The sequence below is a fragment of the Narcine bancroftii genome, chromosome 5 (assembly GCF_036971445.1).
Source record: "Narcine bancroftii isolate sNarBan1 chromosome 5, sNarBan1.hap1, whole genome shotgun sequence".
Lineage (NCBI taxonomy): Eukaryota > Metazoa > Chordata > Chondrichthyes > Torpediniformes > Narcinidae > Narcine > Narcine bancroftii.
Genome location: NC_091473.1, coordinates 140,826,630 through 140,844,711, shown reverse-complemented (window position 1 = coordinate 140,844,711; position 18,082 = coordinate 140,826,630). Strand labels below are relative to the sequence as shown.

The 18,082-nt window shown below is 44.4% G+C and overlaps 1 protein-coding gene across 9 annotated transcripts in view; it reads left to right on the top strand.

The window, feature by feature from the left end:
* Positions 1-18,082, top strand: part of evi5a (ecotropic viral integration site 5a) — a 271,867-nt gene that overhangs the window by 36,528 nt on the left and 217,257 nt on the right. For 4 of the 9 annotated variants that reach the window (XM_069939236.1, XM_069939243.1, XM_069939240.1 and 1 more), the window contains exon 1: positions 17,469-17,486. The exons of 4 other annotated variants lie outside the window; for them this stretch is intronic. The gene's annotated coding sequence lies outside the window, so the exon portion shown is untranslated. Of the gene's footprint in view, positions 1-17,467; positions 17,487-18,082 lie in introns of those variants that run through there. One more of the 9 variants, XM_069939241.1, reaches the window with a different exon arrangement.

Below are 18,082 nucleotides of genomic sequence, written 5' to 3'. Positions count from 1 at the left end.
TAGATCTATGAATTCCTTGTTTTCGTGTTAGAAGGAAATAGTCTTGACTGCATGGTTCACGTTTTTTTGTGTACTCCAATTTATATTTTGTTTGAAATGGCCACAAAAATTCTTTGAAAATGAAATATTAAGCCATCAACATAGCTTTAACAAAGAGGCATGAAATGCTGATATCTACAGTCTTTTGTTTATAAACTGGGTTGTTTCATTGTTTGTCAGTAGTTATTGATTAAGACCATGGTGCCTGGCCTTTAGCTTTGCAATGTGTATGAAGGTGGCCAATTAGACTTATCTGAACATGAAAGTTGCTTTTGCATGCATTTCCAGAGATGTCGGAATGCAAAATTCTCTTTTCTCCTTTGCTTCCTCCTCTGCTTTTTATGGACGATCCAATGCTTCTTGTTCCCAGTGGTATGTGTCAATGTTGAACCTCTTCTTGGGATGTTCTTTGATCCTTTTAACACTATATGACTCCGTATGAAAGAGCTGAATAATATATAATTCGGAGAAGTGAGCTGTTGCACTTTGGGAGGTCAAATGTAAGGGGAAGTGTATACAGTTAATGGCAGGACTCTTGAAAGTATTGACATGCAGAGGGATTCAGGGGATCAGGTCCATAGTTCATTGAAGGTGGCCATACAAGTGGATAGGGTAGCTTGCCTTCATTGGTGAGACATTGAATGCCAAAATATGGAAGTCATTTTGCAACTATGAAACTTTGGTTTGGCTGCACTTGGAATGTGTTGGACTCTGGCTTTACCCTACCCTTAATTTAGTCTATGTGTTGTCTGAGTCCAGTGTGTTCGTTAAATGAAGTGATAGGAGAAGGCATTCGGTTCAACAACCAGTTTATTACACAGCACAAGAATAAAGCTTAACAGAGCTCTGGTTCAGTCGTTCATAGATCACCTGCACAGTGAGCTATTCCCCAAGACTGACCTCTACTGTCCAGTCTCTACAGTTTATATAGCTCAACCTTATACAGAACAAAAGTTGGCTTCCTTTGCCAGATTTCATTATCATACAGAACAAAAGTTGGCTTTCTTCGCTAGATTTCTTGCATAAGATTTATCACAAGTAATTTCCTGCTCCGCAGTTGTCTGGGGTGTAGAGCTCCCATCTTAATCCTCAAGGACAGAAATCAATTCATACCCCAGATATTTCTAATTATTTCTTTGTTCTCATCTGGCCATATTCTTATGTTCTACTCAACACCTCCTTCTGTCTTAGCTTACTGATTCCATTCTCTTTGTTTCTGACAGTCTCTGTCAGATTCTTTTTGTTTGTGCTAATCAACACCTCCTTGCCTTAACATTCCTACTAAATTGTTTCATACATATCCTCTCTCTTGTATTTTGGGAGCAGGCAATTCTAAACCTACTGTAATCAGCCAACTTTGCTACATACTGTGGCTGCCCCTTACTTACATTACTCTTTCCCTTCACCATGAGGTAAATATTAAATTGTTACATAGTACTGGATTCATGTATACAAAATGAATAGTACATAAGCATATATTCTACATATTTTCTATGATTAATTAACCCCTATATTCCAACAAATGCTATGTGGAATTCTGGTCACCCCTTTACAAGAAAGATGTGGAGGCGTTGGAAAGAGTACAAAAGAGGTTTATGTTGCCTGGATCAGGGAGCATGTTGCCTGGATCAGGGAGCATGTTGCCTGGATCAGGGAGCATGTTGCCTGGATCAGGGAGCATGTTGCCTGGATCAGGGAGCATGTTGCCTGGATCAGGGAGCATGTTGCCTGGATCAGGGAGCATGTTGCCTGGATCAGGGAGCATGTTGCCTGGATCAGGGAGCATGTTGCCTGGATCAGGGAGCATGTTGCCTGGATCAGGGAGCATGTTGCCTGGATCAGGGAGCATGTTGGACAAACTTGGGTTGTTGTTCTCTGGTGCTTAGGAGGCTGATGGGTGACCTGATATAGATTTATAAAATCATGAGTAAAACACCAAAGTCTGCAGACATCGTGGTTGAAGTAAAAACACAATGTTGAAGGGCTCAAGCCCAAAATGTTGGTTATGTGTCTATATCTTTGCCAGATAAGTACACCGTTTGACCTGCTGAGTTTCTCCAGCATTGTGTTTTTAATTTTATAAAATCTTGAGAGGCATTGATTGGTGAATAGTCTTTTCCCCCAGGCTAAATGTGTCACACACTATTTTTTTTTCTTTGGCTTGGCTTCGCGGACGAAGATTTATGGAGGGGGTAAAAAGTCCACGTCAGCTGCAGGCTCGTTTGTGGCTGACCAGTCCGATGCGGGACAGGCAGACACGATTGCAGCGGTTGCAAGGGAAAATTGGTTGGTTGGGGTTGGGTGTTGGGTTTTTCCTCCTTTGCCTTTTGTCAGTGAGGTGGGCTCTGCGGTCTTCTTCAAAGGAGGCTGCTGCCCGCCAAACTGTGAGGCGCCAAGATGCACGGTTTGAGGCGTTATCAGCCCACTGGCGGTGGTCAATGTGGCAGGCACCAAGAGATTTCTTTAGGCAGTCCTTGTACCTTTTCTTTGGTGCACCTCTGTCACGGTGGCCAGTGGAGAGCTCGCCATATAATACGATCTTGGGAAGGCGATGGTCCTCCATTCTGGAGACGTGACCCATCCAGCGCAGCTGGATCTTCAGCAGCGTGGACTCGATGCTGTCGACCTCTGCCATCTCGAGTACCTCGACGTTAGGGGTGTGAGCGCTCCAATGGATGTTGAGGATGGAGCGGAGACAACGCTGGTGGAAGCGTTCTAGGAGCCGTAGGTGGTGCCGGTAGAGGACCCATGATTCGGAGCCGAACAGGAGTGTGGGTATGACAACGGCTCTGTATACGCTTATCTTTGTGAGGTTTTTCAGTTGGTTGTTTTTCCAGACTCTTTTGTGTAGTCTTCCAAAGGCGCTATTTGCCTTGGCGAGTCTGTTGTCTATCTCATTGTCGATCCTTGCATCTGATGAAATGGTGCAGCCGAGATAGGTAAACTGGTTGACCGTTTTGAGTTTTGTGTGCCCGATGGAGATGTGGGGGGGCTGGTAGTCATGGTGGGGAGCTGGCTGATGGAGGACCTCAGTTTTCTTCAGGCTGACTTCCAGGCCAAACATTTTGGCAGTTTCCGCAAAGCAGGACGTCAAGCGCTGACGTCAGCACACACTATAACGCGCATTTAAGATGAGGGGATCAAGTTGAAGGGAGATATGCAGTGCCAATATTTTTTACACACAGAAAGTGGCTGGTGCCCGAAATGGGCTGCTAGGACTAATGGTGGCAGCAGATAGATTTGTGGTGAATGAGAGACACATGTGAATCTGAAGCAGAGGGACAGAGTTTAATTTTTGTATGGACGTTGTATTTGGTACAGCAGCAAGGGCTAAAGGGCTTGTTCAGGCTAATTGGCCTAACTTGGCCCAGGCACCAGTAAATTTATTCAAACATTCCTGCATATCAGTTTCTAAGCTAGCATCGAGTCCACAGTCAGCAGCCAAGAGGAAGTCCATTAAAGTGGTTTCTTGTACAGTACTTTGGTTTTGGCTGAAAATGTCCTTGTGTTGAATCGAATTCTTTCAGGCCTGTATTAACTCTGTAAATAAGAATAATTGATGATTCTTTAAGTCACCAGCAAAAGACCGTAAAAGTCTGCCATTTCTCTGGTCAATTTTTCTATTCTTTATGGAATGCTCAAACAAAAATTACTTGTGGCCTTGCATCACCTTGATCACAGCCTCTTCTCACTGCTACCTTCAGGTAGAAAATAGAGAATTTAAATTTAAATTTGAAGTTTAGACATCCTGCACAGTAACAGGCCCTTTTGGTCCATGAGCTGCCCAAATGACCTACACCTCCCTTTGAAGGATGGAAGGAATCCAGAGCTCTGGGGAATCCCATGCAGACACGGGGAGAACGGACAAACTCCTTACAGACAGTGCGGGATTCGACCCTGATCCCGATCACTGGTGCTCCAACAGTGTTGTGCTAACTGAAGCCTAAAAATCAGCATCTCCAGACTCTTCAACCTTCTCCTGTTACAGTAATCATGGACTGGACTATCACCAGAAAGAGAAATGTCTGCATAAATGATAAAGCCACTTTTTTTCTCTTGCACAGTGATAATTGGGAATCTATCTTTAGAATTAATCATCTTTTTGATTTAAAGTCAACTATTTTTGTTCATTAAGTACCTGTTACGTTGCAGCAGATAAGAATTTCAGTGCATGACAGTAAACTCATGATCTCTTACGATTTCATCACATTGTTCCTTAAGTTTATGAAGCATTATGATGAATAAAAGAGACAGAATAAACAATGCTATTGAAAAAATAAATCTGAACTGTTTATGTTTAGGAACAAATTTAAAATTTGTTGTAATTCTGGATCATTCAAGGTAACAGTTTTTAATTTATCATGAGACCAGAAAAGTTGGTGCTGCTGGTCCGGACCTGGGAAGAGTAGGAAGTGAAGATCGCACTCCCCTGAAGGGTTCTACCTCCCAGACCTTCTGGCATTAAACAGCCTGTTAAAGAAGCTGCCAGTGTTTGATTTAAAATTCTGTCACTGCTGGGTCTGGGCGGTGCCTGTGTTTGGCAGTGGCCACAAGGGGTTGCACTTTCTGGGGAAGCAGGGCACCAATAATGGGAAGAAAGCCCCCCCCTCCCACCTCACGTGTGAGAGAAGAAGCGGAGGAGAAAAACCAAAGATGGTGACTATGGTAGCGGACCAGCGAGGGGCTCAGCGGCTGAAGGACACACACAGGCAGCGAGCTATTGGTGATTTGTGGTTGAGGAACTCACGCCGTCTGTGGGCTGCTAGCAATTTTAGGTCAAAGGACTAGCACCAGGCTGCCGGCTGCTGGAGAGTGGAACTAGGATTTGAGAGGGTGCTGAGGGCTCCCAATTGGTCCTGGGCGTTGAAGGCTTCCTTGTGTCGGAGGTTTGAATCTGGGCTCGAGTTGCCAATGTTTTGCAGTGAGCTGGAGTCTTGTGCAGCTGCAGAGGCTATGGGAGTGTTCAGTGACTCTGAAGGGATTCTCTTTCTCTTCTGTAAGTGCGCCGGTTAATGTTAATGGCGAAGCTTTGCCTGATGGGATTATAAAGGCAATTTTGTGTAACATTACGTGACAATGCATGGTACCTGTATCTCGTTGTTCTAATGCCAGAGGTTTCATTTTTTTAAAAATCAGTTCCGTTACTTTTGTATGGTTCCAATACCTGGGACAATGATCTTCCACAGCAACATCAAGTAATGTGCAACACAATTCAGACTGGAAGGGAAAACTGAGGGACAATGCTTGTTCTGGAATGTTATGTCCGAATTTCAGAGTCGTCTCACGCCGGGGATTACCAGCCTCAACCCCTAGTACAATCCCTCGCATCTACAGATGCCGGCATTGAGATCAGGCAAGTGTGAAATGGGCAATTTCATTGCATGCACTTCCTATTAAAGGTAGAGCAGACCAAACACCAGGGATAAACTCTTGCAAGTGTGAAAGCATTTGGAGTCTCAGTTAAGAGTGGTCTAGTGTGAAAGGCCAAATCTCCTGGACACTGAATGGCCGATTTACTGGGATACAAGTGTGAAAGGGGCTTTAAAGTTGTATGTGAATGGAAAGAAAAGGGTTGATAATCAATGCCCTAAACTATTCCTCTTTCATCCAAAAGCCATGTCTGGTCAAGTTTATTGTCATCTGATTGTACAAGTTCAACCCGATGAAACTGCGTTCTCCAGTCCTCATTGCAAAACACACAACCAGTCATTACACATATACAAATTATCAATGCATATACAGGACAAATACTCATAAATACAAATAAATAAATATTGTTTCAAGAATCTAAGAGTCTCAGATGGTTAGTATGAGCAGTTCCTTTGGTCGTTCAGCATTTTCACTGCCTTTGGGGGAAAAAAACTGTTCCTCAGCCCAAAAGTTGAGATGTAAAGGTGAAGAAACTCCACCAAAATACATAATCACCTACCTTTCTGAATGTGCATTCTCCGAGCCGCATGTTCCATCCCCTCTCCGAGAGGGATAATCTCTGCAGTGCAGCCCTCTGCTGATCAATAGCTAAGCGGCTATTTGGGGGTGGGCTGATGATGCTGTCATCCCGTGATCCATCTCCCCACTCACCCCTCTCCCAAGTTGGAGCCGTCGGGGCAGCGGGAGCCATCAGGGAGTGGCCGGTGCAGTCTGGGACAGCTACAATGGGCCACTCTCTGCAGCTCAAAACGTTGCGGAGCAATGGCCGTCTTCCCTACCCATAAACCCCCCCCCATGCAGTTGGAACTGTTCTGGGAACCATAGAGCGGTTTCAGCTGCCTGGGGGATTATGGGTAGGGAAGACGGCCATTGCTCTGCTGTATATTTATGATGGGTTGCGCTACAGCACCAGTTGCCCAACCTCAGTTGGATCCGGAGGGCTCTACAAGGCGCCTCTGGATATGAATGGGATGCTGGAGCAGCCTTTTTGGGCTGCTGTCTGAAAAGTAAGTTCCCATTTTTCCATCTGCTCCACAGCTGGCCTCAACATGAAATGGCCTTCTGTTACTCCTATGTCAGAGATAAAGACATCACATTGTTTAATCTATGGTTACAAAAATATGCATTAATTCTCTCCTGATTAGTACCAACTATCCAGTTTTACCTCAACTGTTTTACCACTCCGAATTTTAATGTTGCAACTTGGAAGTGTGTAAAATTATGGAGGAGCATTGAGATGCAGACAAAATTGGAAGCCAATCTTTCTATCTTCTAAGAAGTCATGGACGTAACGAGGTCAGAATGATCTGCCAACTGATCGAGGGTGGACATTAGAAAGACACTCACCAAATGCTCTTGAACATGACGAGGTAAACATTGAAGGAATCTCTGTTTCCAAAAATAGCCTTTGACAGGGTCTGCTGCAGCTAGCCTGCACCACCTCCTCAACATCTATGACGGTTGCCTATCACCTAGGATGTCATCAATTGGGCAATAAGATTCTCCCTAGATGGCTGAGTATGCCACAGAATAGCTGCCTGAAGCATGTCGTATGGGAGATTACCATCCGGATCCACTCAGACATCCTCCATTTCACAGGCAAACTGCTCTGGAAAAATTGGCTGTTACAGTACCATTAGCTTACAAAGTTAACCTCAATATTTTTCTATACAGGCGCTGCATAACACGTTGCGTATTATCATTGCTTTCTGATTTTAGATTTCCAGCATTTGCTGGATTTCTCTTTGGGCTGTTGCTTTCATTTCATATGATTATCAGAGAATCCTGTTTGATGATTGGTGCCTTTTTCTTTTGACTAGTTTATCATTAAAGCACAGAAAAAAGACAACTGAAGCTGGGATTTTGAGCAAACAATGAGCTGATAGAGGATGTCACGCCCATTCATAATCAATGGTTATATGATATGATGTCATGTATAACCTTTGAGAAAATAAAATGTTCCATAAGTGGCTCGAATTTAAACTTTCCCAATTTTTGGGTTTTTTAATTGTTTTCATAGCCTTTAATTCCTATCAGGTTCTTTGTGATTCTTGTGTTTATGCGTTTCTTTTTATTTCTATTTTTTTTCTATATTGCCATGCAATTTCAGGCCCTTTCACATGCACTCACTGCCTTGAGGGCGGTGTCAGGAGCAGATCTTAACTTGTGGACTTGCCTTTCAAGTGGCAGTCCTAAAAAGCTGCTTGCAGCATTGCCTGGCCCACCTGAAAGGGCCTATTTATTTCCAGAGGCACCTTGTAGCCCCTCCGATCTGATGGAGGCGAGGCGACTGGTGCTGCAGTGCCATCCGTCATAAATATCCAGTCTTCCCTACCCATAATCCCCCACACAGGTAGAACCGCTGTGTTTCTCACAACAGTTCCAACTGCATGGGGGATTATGGCTACAGAAGACTGCCATTGTTATACCACGTTTTGAGCCGCAAAAAGTGGCCCCAGTGCAGGAATGGTCAGCTGGACTGTGACAGCCTACACTGGCTTCTCCCCCGCTCCGATGTCCCCCATTGGATGCCCCTGACATTGTGTTTGTCTTAGTTTTATGCATCATTACTATTATATAAAATTCAAATAAAATATTGACAAAAGAAAAGAAAGAGGATATCAGAGGTCGGACTGCAACCAAAGGCTCTATTAAAGGATCCAAACTCGAAAGCTGACTGGTCATTTCTGTCCTTTGCTCTCTGACCTGCTGAGTTCCTCCAAGGACTTCATTGTTTGGTTAATACTCAAGCACTTCGTTGAGGACATGCCATGATGTCTGTTTGTTCCTTCTTCACCATTGTTCAGAACAATTTCCTACATCCACACAACCTAATTGGTCTAATGGGCTGATAAGTCTGAATGTAAATTTTAAATATTTTAATGCGGGATGGTAAAATGTTATCAGCCTAATCTATTTATTTAGCTCCACCATTCTTTAAATCAGAACTACTTGAAAATAACAATTGTTTAAATTCTATTTATATAAGAGTTGATGACATCCATTACACCAGTTGTGTTATTCTTGTAAACCAAAAGTTCAATGGAGTAGACATTATAGACTTCTTTGGCTTGGCTTCGCGGACGAAGATTTATGGAGGGGGTAAAAAGTCCACGTCAGCTGCAGGCTCGTTTGTGGCTGACAAGTCCGATGCGGGACAGGCAGACACGGTTGCAGCGGTTGCAAGGGAAAATTGGTTGGTTGGGGTTGGGTGTTGGGTTTTTCCTCCTTTGCCTTTTGTCAGTGAGGTGGGCTCTGCGGTCTTCTTCAAAGGAGGTTGCTGCCCGCCAAACTGTGAGGCGCCAAGATGCACGGTTTGAGGCGTTATCAGCCCACTGGCGGTGGTCAATGTGGCAGGCACCAAGAGATTTCTTTAGGCAGTCCTTGTACCTTTTCTTTGGTGCACCTCTGTCACGGTGGCCAGTGGAGAGCTCGCCATATAACACGATCTTGGGAAGGCGATGGTCCTCCATTCTGGAGACGTGACCCATCCAGCGCAGCTGGATCTTCAGCAGCGTGGACTCGATGCTGTCGACCTCTGCCATCTCGAGTACTTCGACGTTAGGGGTGTAAGCGCTCCAATGGATGTTGAGGATGGAGCGGAGACAACGCTGGTGGAAGCGTTCTAGGAGCCGTAGGTGGTGCCGGTAGAGGACCCATGATTCGGAGCCGAACAGGAGTGTGGGTATGACAACGGCTCTGTATACGCTTATCTTTGTGAGGTTTTTCAGTTGGTTGTTTTTCCAGACTCTTTTGTGTAGTCTTCCAAAGGTGCTATTTGCCTTGGCGAGTCTGTTGTCTATCTCTTTGTCGATCCTTGCATCTGATGAAATGGTGCAGCCGAGATAGGTAAACTGGTTGACCGTTTTGAGTTTTGTGTGCCCGATGGAGATGTGGGGGGGCTGGTAATCATGGTGGGGAGCTGGCTGATGGAGGACCTCAGTTTTCTTCAGGCTGACTTCCAGGCCAAACATTTTGGCAGTTTCTGCAAAACAGGACGTCAAGCGCTGAAGAGCTGGCTCTGAATGGGCAACTAAAGCGGCATCGTCTGCAAAGAGTAGTTCACGGACAAGTTTCTCTTGTGTCTTGGTGTGAGATTGCAGGCGCCTCAGATTGAAGAGACTGCCATCCGTGCGGTACCGGATGTAAACAGCGTCTTCATTGTTGGGGTCTTTCATGGCTTGGTTCAGCATCATGCTGAAGAAGATTGAAAAGACATTATAGACTTAATCAGCATAAAATTAGCCCTTTAGGTCCATCACGTACATGAGGAAGCAAAAGGCCATTTCATGTCAGGCCTCCGTCTGGAGGCCGGCGGTGACAAGACTGAATCTAAAACTTAAAACTTACTCCGTTCATATCCAGAGGTGGCTCGTGGTGCCCTCCGGAGCCAGTGGAGACGGGGCAACTTGTGCCGTAGTGCCACCCTTCATAAAAGTGCAACAGAGCAATGGCTTTCTGTCTTCTCTATCATAATCCCCCAGGCAGCTGGAACCGCTCTGTGGTTCTCAGAACAGTTCTAGCTGCGTGGGGGATTATGGGTAGGGTAGATAGCCATTTCTCTGCCACGTTTTGAGCTGCAGAGAGTGATCTTGAAGGGGGGAGGAGAGAGGGAAGAGGAGAAGGGTTGCTGCTCGGGGTTGGGGGGAGATGGGAGAGGAGAGGGGTTGCTGCCGCGGGGGGTATAGATATAGAGAGAGAGGAGGGGTGGAGAGAGGCCATAGGGAGAGAGATGGGAGAGGCCACAGCCAAGGGGGGAGAGGGGTAGCTGCTGCAGGGGGGGGGGGGGAAGAAAGAGAGGGACACGGCAGAGAAGAGGGGTCTCCGCTGCGGGGGGGGGGGGGGTGTGGGGGAGACTTACCGATAGTTCCCTGAGTGTGTGCCGTGTCACTTACCGTGTCATCACAGGAGTGGGATTCCCCCCCCCCCCACCCCTCCCCCCCAAGCTTAACCTTTTCCCCATTAATCGCACCTGGGTCCCAGGAGGGCTACCCAGGCACTGCAGCTTAAAAACACCTAATTACTCAATAGAATCCTTTATATATGTACCATACTGAAGTAGCATTTTAAAGTAGACATCAACATTTAAATGCTTTTCTTTGTATATGAACTGCTGTCGCTGCACACTGCTAGAACCATTATTTACATTTTATCTTTTAAAATACCAAAGTCACCACAGAAAAGTGCTTCACAATTTGAAATGCATTGTAAGTGCAAAGTTTGGTAACTGATGTCCATGTAAAGGTAAAGGTTCCATTATTGTAACGTAACACTACATTTAGAATGTAACTTGCATGAAATTCTTTAACTTTTGTCAACGGTAAGGAACCACTTTGTTCAGCGCTCCTCACAGAAACCTACAGCTCCTTGGTGGTCTTCCCTCCAAGTACTGACCAGGCCTGAGCCCATTCAGCTTCTGAGATCAGACCATCTCAGCCATATTCAGGCTATTAGGCTTATGTACAAAATATCTGAATCAGAGAAGAACAGGAATATAAAGGTTTGAGGAATGGGCTGCAGGTATTGTCAGCAATTTTGGTCACTCAGCTTTAAGAATTATATTAAGCTGGCGAGAGTGCAGAAAAGTTTCTTGAATTACAGTATAACAAGAAGCTCGAAGTTTTTTTGGTGTAGCGAAGGTGACTAAGGGGAGACTAAGATGTTGACGAAATCATGAGAAGGTCATCATAGCCTTTTTTCCCCCCAGAGTTGGTGAGAGGGGGAAAGATTTAAAAGGAATTTGAAAGATACCTTTGCACAGGGTGGTGGGTATATGGAACAAACTGCTGGTAGAAGTGGAGACGATTGTGGTGTTCAAAAGTATTTGGACCAATTCATGAAAAGGAAAGATTCAGAGGAATCTGGACCAAATGCAGGCAAATAGGACTGGCCTGGTTGACATGGACAAGTGCCAGGAGCTCCCTGTTGAACACGCTGTATTTAAGTTCCAGGGGGTGTAGATGGTGTCTGAAAAAAAGCTAACGGCCTCCACTGACCTATGGTGGACTGTTTAAGGACACCCCTGATGGCTGTTGCTGATGTGTCAATGGTGAGGGCCGTGGGCACATTTGATCTGGGGTGTACCAGCAAGGTGGCATTGGCCAGGGTGTTCTTAGTTGCGGTGAAAGCCGTGTTGGCCTCCTCTGTCTAAGCTACAATCTTGTGTTACAGATTATAGATATGTTTTTGGGAGATAAATTGGTGCAGGTTTTTTTAGTGTAGGTCACATACAAACACTTCAAAACAGATCTTATTTGAAATACTGGAGCTTTGCTCATGCTTGACAGGCCGGCTCCAAGAGCCTTTGCAAAAGCATTGGAGAGTGCCCAAGAGACTTCACTACTGGATTGTTGTTTACAAAAAGGCAACAGATGAAAGAACTCGTTGGAGCTGCAGGCTGTCTGGAGGGGAACTTGGTGTTCTAAGAGGGTTGTGTGGTTTTGCAAGCAGAGAGAGAGAAAGAATTCAGTTCTGCAGTGTTATAGCCAGCAGCAGCAGCTGGGACTGGAACAGGACAAGCTGGCAAGCTTGTGGAAAAACCCCATTTGGAAGATGGATTGTGAGTGCTTAGTTTAGCCTGGTCAAAGCCCTTGTGGTTCATGCAAGAGGAGAGGACTGGCTGCCTAATGTTTCACTTGAAATAAGGGAAACAAAAAAGGAACTCTGTGGTGACCTGAAAGAAAGAGGTTATCATCTGGAAATCCCTGAGGGGGAAAGTTTCTTCGGCAAGACACTGAAATGGCTGATCAAAAAGGAATCCGTTGTGGGTGTCCAGCATACAAAAAATCTCTCTCTGAAACTGACAAGAACCTTCCTGAGTGGTAACCATTTACCTTTCAAGCACCAAAGCCTGGTGAACTTCAGAAATGTTAAATTCTGTGCACAGTATAAAAATTGCCTGCAACCAGTGAACTTGGAGGAATGAGAAGTGAGATTGGACTGTGAATCAAATAACTTTTCTGAATTTACACACACATTACGTACACATGCACTTAGAATTAGAATGGGGTTAAGTTAGGTTAGTTAAGTTAATAGTGATAAGTTAAAGTGTGATCCCGTTTTCATGTTTAAAGTTGATTAAAAGCAATTTTTGTTTAAGTAATAATTTGTCTTGGTGAATATCTATTGCTGCTGGGTTTTGGGGTTCTCTGGGCTCGTAACATTTGCATTTGGCCAACATCATGGCGAACGGGGCACATGATGCTTGCTGCCCCTGGGATGAATGAAGCAGATGTAGAAATTAACCATCCCGATGAATTCCTGGAGGTCTTTGAGGGTGTTAGGATGGACAAACTGGTGTATGGCTGCCACTTTTTTCATTGATGGTGTGGCACCTTTTGCTGTGATAGTGTGGCCCAGGAATTGCATGGAGTCTTTCCCAAACTGGCACTTTGCCAAGTTGACTGTGAGGCTGAAGTCTGACAGGTATGTGTATAGATTGCGGAGATGATCCTTTTGCTCTTTGAAGTCCTTGCATCCATTAAGCGCTGGAAGGTTTACACCACATTCTGGAGGCCAAACGGCATGAGGAGGAATTGAAAAAGTCCGAATGGGGTGATGATGGCCGTCTTTTCAATGTTATGTGGGTGGACGGGAATCTGGTGATGGCCACGCACTAGATCAACCTTTGAGAAAACCTTTGCGCTGTGCAGGTTGGCAGTGAAGTCTTGTATATGTGGGATTGGTTAGCGGTCGGGTGTCGTGGGGTCATTTAAGGTGGCGGTAATCTCTTCAGGACTGCCACCCGCCTAAGGACTTGGGGACCATGCCCAACTCCTGCATCTGAGAAAATGCTTCTTTGGTCGACTGCAGTTTATCCGGGGGAAGCCTTATGGTTTTGGTATGGAGTGGGGCACCTTTGTTCGGGATGTGGTATTGCACCCCATGCTGTGGCATAGCGGAAGTAAACTGCAGCCTAAGGATGGATGGGAATTTGTTCAGGATGTGACGGTACTTGTCGTTTGGGGGCTCACTGTGGCCACGCTTGCGCTGTGAGTGTTGGTTGCTTCAAGTTGGACAGTTTAGAATGTCTGGGCATGGACCAGGCATTTGGCCTTCATGTCCACCAGCAGGCTGTGCGCTCATAGAAAGTCTGCGTGAGGAGTGGTGTGGCTAGTGTGAAATTCCACTGGAACTTTTCTCTGCCGAGTGGAATTTGAATGTTGTGTGTGCCAAAGGTCTTGATGGCAGTGTTGTTTGCCGCCTGGTGAGTGGGACATCGAGGGGGAATTTATGTTTCCAGGAAGGTTGGTGGAATGACACTGAGTTCGGCGCTCATGTCGACCAGGAGCCGTTGGCCGCTAGCCTTGTCGGTGATGTGCAATAGACTTTTGGTGTGGCCAGCCGCTGTAGGCATTAGTGGCGGATGGCCTGGGCATTTTCCAAAAATGAGCAGGTCTGCCTGCATCTTCGTGCTTGTGCCCCCCAACGTTGGGTGATTTTAAAATAAACACCAGCTAGTATTCAGTGCCTCTGTTGGTTTTCTGGGTCGCGGTTGTGCTTGGTTCCGATGGGGTCCCGAGTGGGGAAGAGTCAACTGACTCAAGGTGGACCCGCTTTCGTGTTTTGTGTGCCACAGAACGTCTGCTCTGGCCGCGACCTTTTGTGGGTCTGAGAAATCTTCGCCTGTTATCAGCAGTTGTATGTCATCTGGCATCTGTTCGAGGAAGGCCTGCTCAAACATGAGACACGGCTTGTGGCCCTCTGCGAGAGGGAGCATTTTGTCCATAAGGGTGGATGGTGCTCTGTCACCTAAGCCAATCTAGGTGCATGAGCCTGGCAGCGCACTGTCGTCTGGTCAGGCCGAAAGTACTCAGGAGGAGTTTCTCGAGAGCTGGGTATTTGCCATGCTTTGGCGGGTCGTGTATCAGTTTGTTCACCTTGGCTGTGGTCTCTTGGTCTAGGGAGCTGATGCTGTGGTAAAACATTGTCAAGTTGAAGGTGATCTGCCAGAGGTGAAATTGTGCTTCTGCCTGAACCAAGTGCATCCAGAAGGTTGGCAATTTCATGGCCACTGCTTTGACTGCTGCAGATAACATGGTGTAGAGACCAGAATCATCTGGGCTTGTCGGGATCATCAAGCCAGTGAGGGGAATAAAATAAGGAGACTACCCACTGTGAGTTGCTTGCACTTCCAACGATTTAATTTTGAAAAGAATGCCCTGCGCCATATAAGGTGGCCCGTACATCCCGCCCACGCATGGGCACGGGAGAAGATGCGCTTAGCGGTGCCATTCAGCCGTAACATTGCGGAGCCAGTTCGCCTGCCTCTTGATGTGTGCCGCCACAGAAGAATAAAATGGGATTGGTGTTTGGTTAGTAAAAATGAGGGCTTGATGCATTCAACAGTCTGTTATGTGGCTTTCTGAAGTTATCTGTAAATATGAGGATGATGCCTGAGTATTGGCAATCTGCTAATGTTACATCCTTATTCAAAAATGATGCAAGGTCAAGGGAAAACCCATCAGCTACACGTCAGTCAGTTTGACCTTCTGTGGTGGGGAAGCTTTTAGAAAAGATTATCAGCTTGAAAATCACCTGTCAGTGAGACAAGCATGGATTTATGATTGAAAGCCAGCAAAATGTGTGGCAGGTAATTTATGTTTAACTTCAATTTTTAAAATGAGATTAAGGATTTGGCTAATGTTCAAAAGGTATTTGATACTGTACTGCTTAACTGGCTTGTGTATACTAAAGCTCATGGAATAGATTGAGAAAGAGTATTGTCTAACAGGAATGAGTCTGGTCATAAATGGTTGTTATTCAGTATGGTGAGTACAATTGATGTTTTGAATTAAAAACACACAAAGCTGGAGAAACTCAGCAGGTCAAACAGTGTCCTTTATATGGCAAAGCTAAAAATAAATAACTGACATCTTGCCCTTCATCAAGGTGTGGAAAAATGTTGGCAGGCATCTGAACATAAGAATGGGGGGGGGGGGGGTGTGGTTGCAAAGGCAGGAGATGATAGGTGGAGAAGACTTTTTTTACTAGTTTTGAAGACTAGTAGAAATACTAGTCTTCAAAACTACTAGTAGAAATAGTAGAAATTGCTTGTACTGACCACAACTTGCAAAGTTGCAGTCAAGGCAGAACTTGGAAGTGTGATGCAGTGTGGAGAGGAGGGAAAAATACTACAAGACAATATAGTTAGGTTGTTGGAATGGGCCAGAAATGGGTGAGATAGAGGAGGTTTGAATGTACTTCATTGATATTTGCAGGAGAGGTTGAAAGAGCCATATAAAAACGCTGATAGAATCCTAGCATTTGTAAATCTAGAGATGGTGTACAAGAACCAATCATGTGATGATGAATCTTTATAAAGCATTGCTTTGGCTGAAGTAATTGTGTCCAATTCTGGGAATCACAGTTGAAGATAAACTCTTGGGGTGGGTGGTGAAAAGATTTAGAATGATTATAAAGACTTGACAAATGTGGATAGAATGGAAAATCTGGGGTTGTTCTCAAAGGAATTTGAGAGGAAATCTGAAAGAGGTATATGAAGTCATAATCTGTTTAGCTAAAATGGATAAAAAGAAATCCCATTGATGTGTCAAGAATCAGATGGCAATTTTATTCATGAGTGTTTAAATCTAGAGGAATTGTGGGACCTGATTTAATGATCTTGTATAACAGTAAACTGGATAAGTACAGAAAGAAGATGAAATGCAGGGCTGGGAAGTGGAGGGAAGGAGAACAAGTGAGAACAGCATTGCTCTTTCACAGAACATGCTTGGGGGTGGGTGAAAGGTCCTGGGAGTGTGCTGTATGTAGTCTTTGTAATTCTGAATTGGAACTTTCCTCTGCATTTCCCTGTATCACTGTGCCTGCTTCATTTAATGATGAACTATTTGGAAGTAGGTGGACAGGTTTTGAGTCTTAATTTGCTTATGTGGAGAAGTACACCTTTCGTCTAACTTAGATGAGCAATTTATTAATGCTTCGACATCATTTTCTTGAACAGTCCTTTGGAATCGAGGATGACATGCTGCCACTTGGACTTGTGAGTTCTGAGGAGACTGACAAAGCCAATTTGAGAATTGCAGATTCTTCCTTGGATGGGATAGGAATTGACTGAAAAGATGGGAAGGCAGGTAATTTGTCGTATTAAGAAAGTTTCCAGTCACCGTGATTGTAGTTTAATGCACAAAAGTGCTGGAGAAACTTAGCAGGTCACACAGAGTTTCCTTATGACAAAGATACATAAAAGGGATGACATGATTTGGCATTGAAGTTAAATGTAGTACTGTTGCAGCACCAGCAATTGGGACCAAGGTTCAAGTCCTGTGCTGTCTGTTAGGAGTTTGTTCTTGCTGTGTCTGCTTCCTCTGGATGCTTCTGTTTCCTCCCACCCTTCAAAACATTCCAGGCGATATAGGTTAAATGGGTGTAATTGGGGCAGCATGGGCTCGTGGGCATACCATGCTCTATGTCTAAATATAAAAAAATAAATTTGGATACATTAAATTTTAAAATTTAATTAAAAAGAACATAACCAATGATTTTGGTCCTGAGCCCTTCATCGGGGTTATTTGTGGTATACCTTTGCTACTTACATTGGGCTTCATTCTGCTCTTGACACACCGTCTCAAATGCTCCTTTTTTCAGTCTGATCATTTGCGAAACAAAAGATTCCCAGGAATCAGTGGGGGAATTTGAAATTTGCAAGGAAGCCCCAAGAAAATCTTAAATTTTTTTGAGCTGACGAACAAATTGTCAACTGACATTTAATTACTGTTCACATAAATAGGAGGCATGTTGTTTGCTAACTTATTGTTTCAGCATGCCTTCATCAATTTGTAGTTCACATCAAAATGCTGGAAACACCCAGCAGATCAGATTACATCTGTAGAAAGAGAAACCAGGTCTACGCTTCAAACCGGGACCCTGAACCAGAAGTGACTAATGGCCTTTGACTTGAAATGGTTGCACGATTTCCTTTCCACAGATGCAACCTGACCAGCTGAGACTTTACAGGATTTTAATTTTTTTAAAAAATCAGATTTCTTCAGCCCGAGGTAATTTTTAATTTTTATTTATCACTTTGTGGTTTTTTTTTCAGGAAATACGTATAACTGCATTCTAAAACTAGTGTTAAAAATAAAAATTTTAACCACAAATATTTGAAAACTCAGTGAATTGTATGTCTAGACTTGCAGAAATATTTAGACTAGCCATTTCAATAGCCTGTCACTTGTTTGCTCCTGCAACATACTTTTCCTCTTCTAATCATGAATTCTCGTGCTTTGAGTGTGGTTGGTAGCTGGTTGTTTAAGTCTGTTACATTTAATGTTCTACAGTGTGTGGAATGCTGAGGTGGATTATTGAACCATTGTATTAAGCAGACGATCATTGCCATAGCATCCTGTTTGTTGTCTGAGTCGATAAACCTCAGCAGCTGAAATTCCAGTTTGGCATGTTTGCTTACATAATACAGTAGTTGGCTCTTGAGTTCTTAATGAGGAACTCTGCCCTCCCTGAATTCTAGTGTCACATTTTAAAAAATTCAAACTAGTTGTTAGATTAGTGTTATGTGTAATATGTAGAATTTGAAAAGAAGCAAATGAGTGGAGCTTTTCAATGTTGGTTCAACGACGTGAAGCTGCAGGGTCTC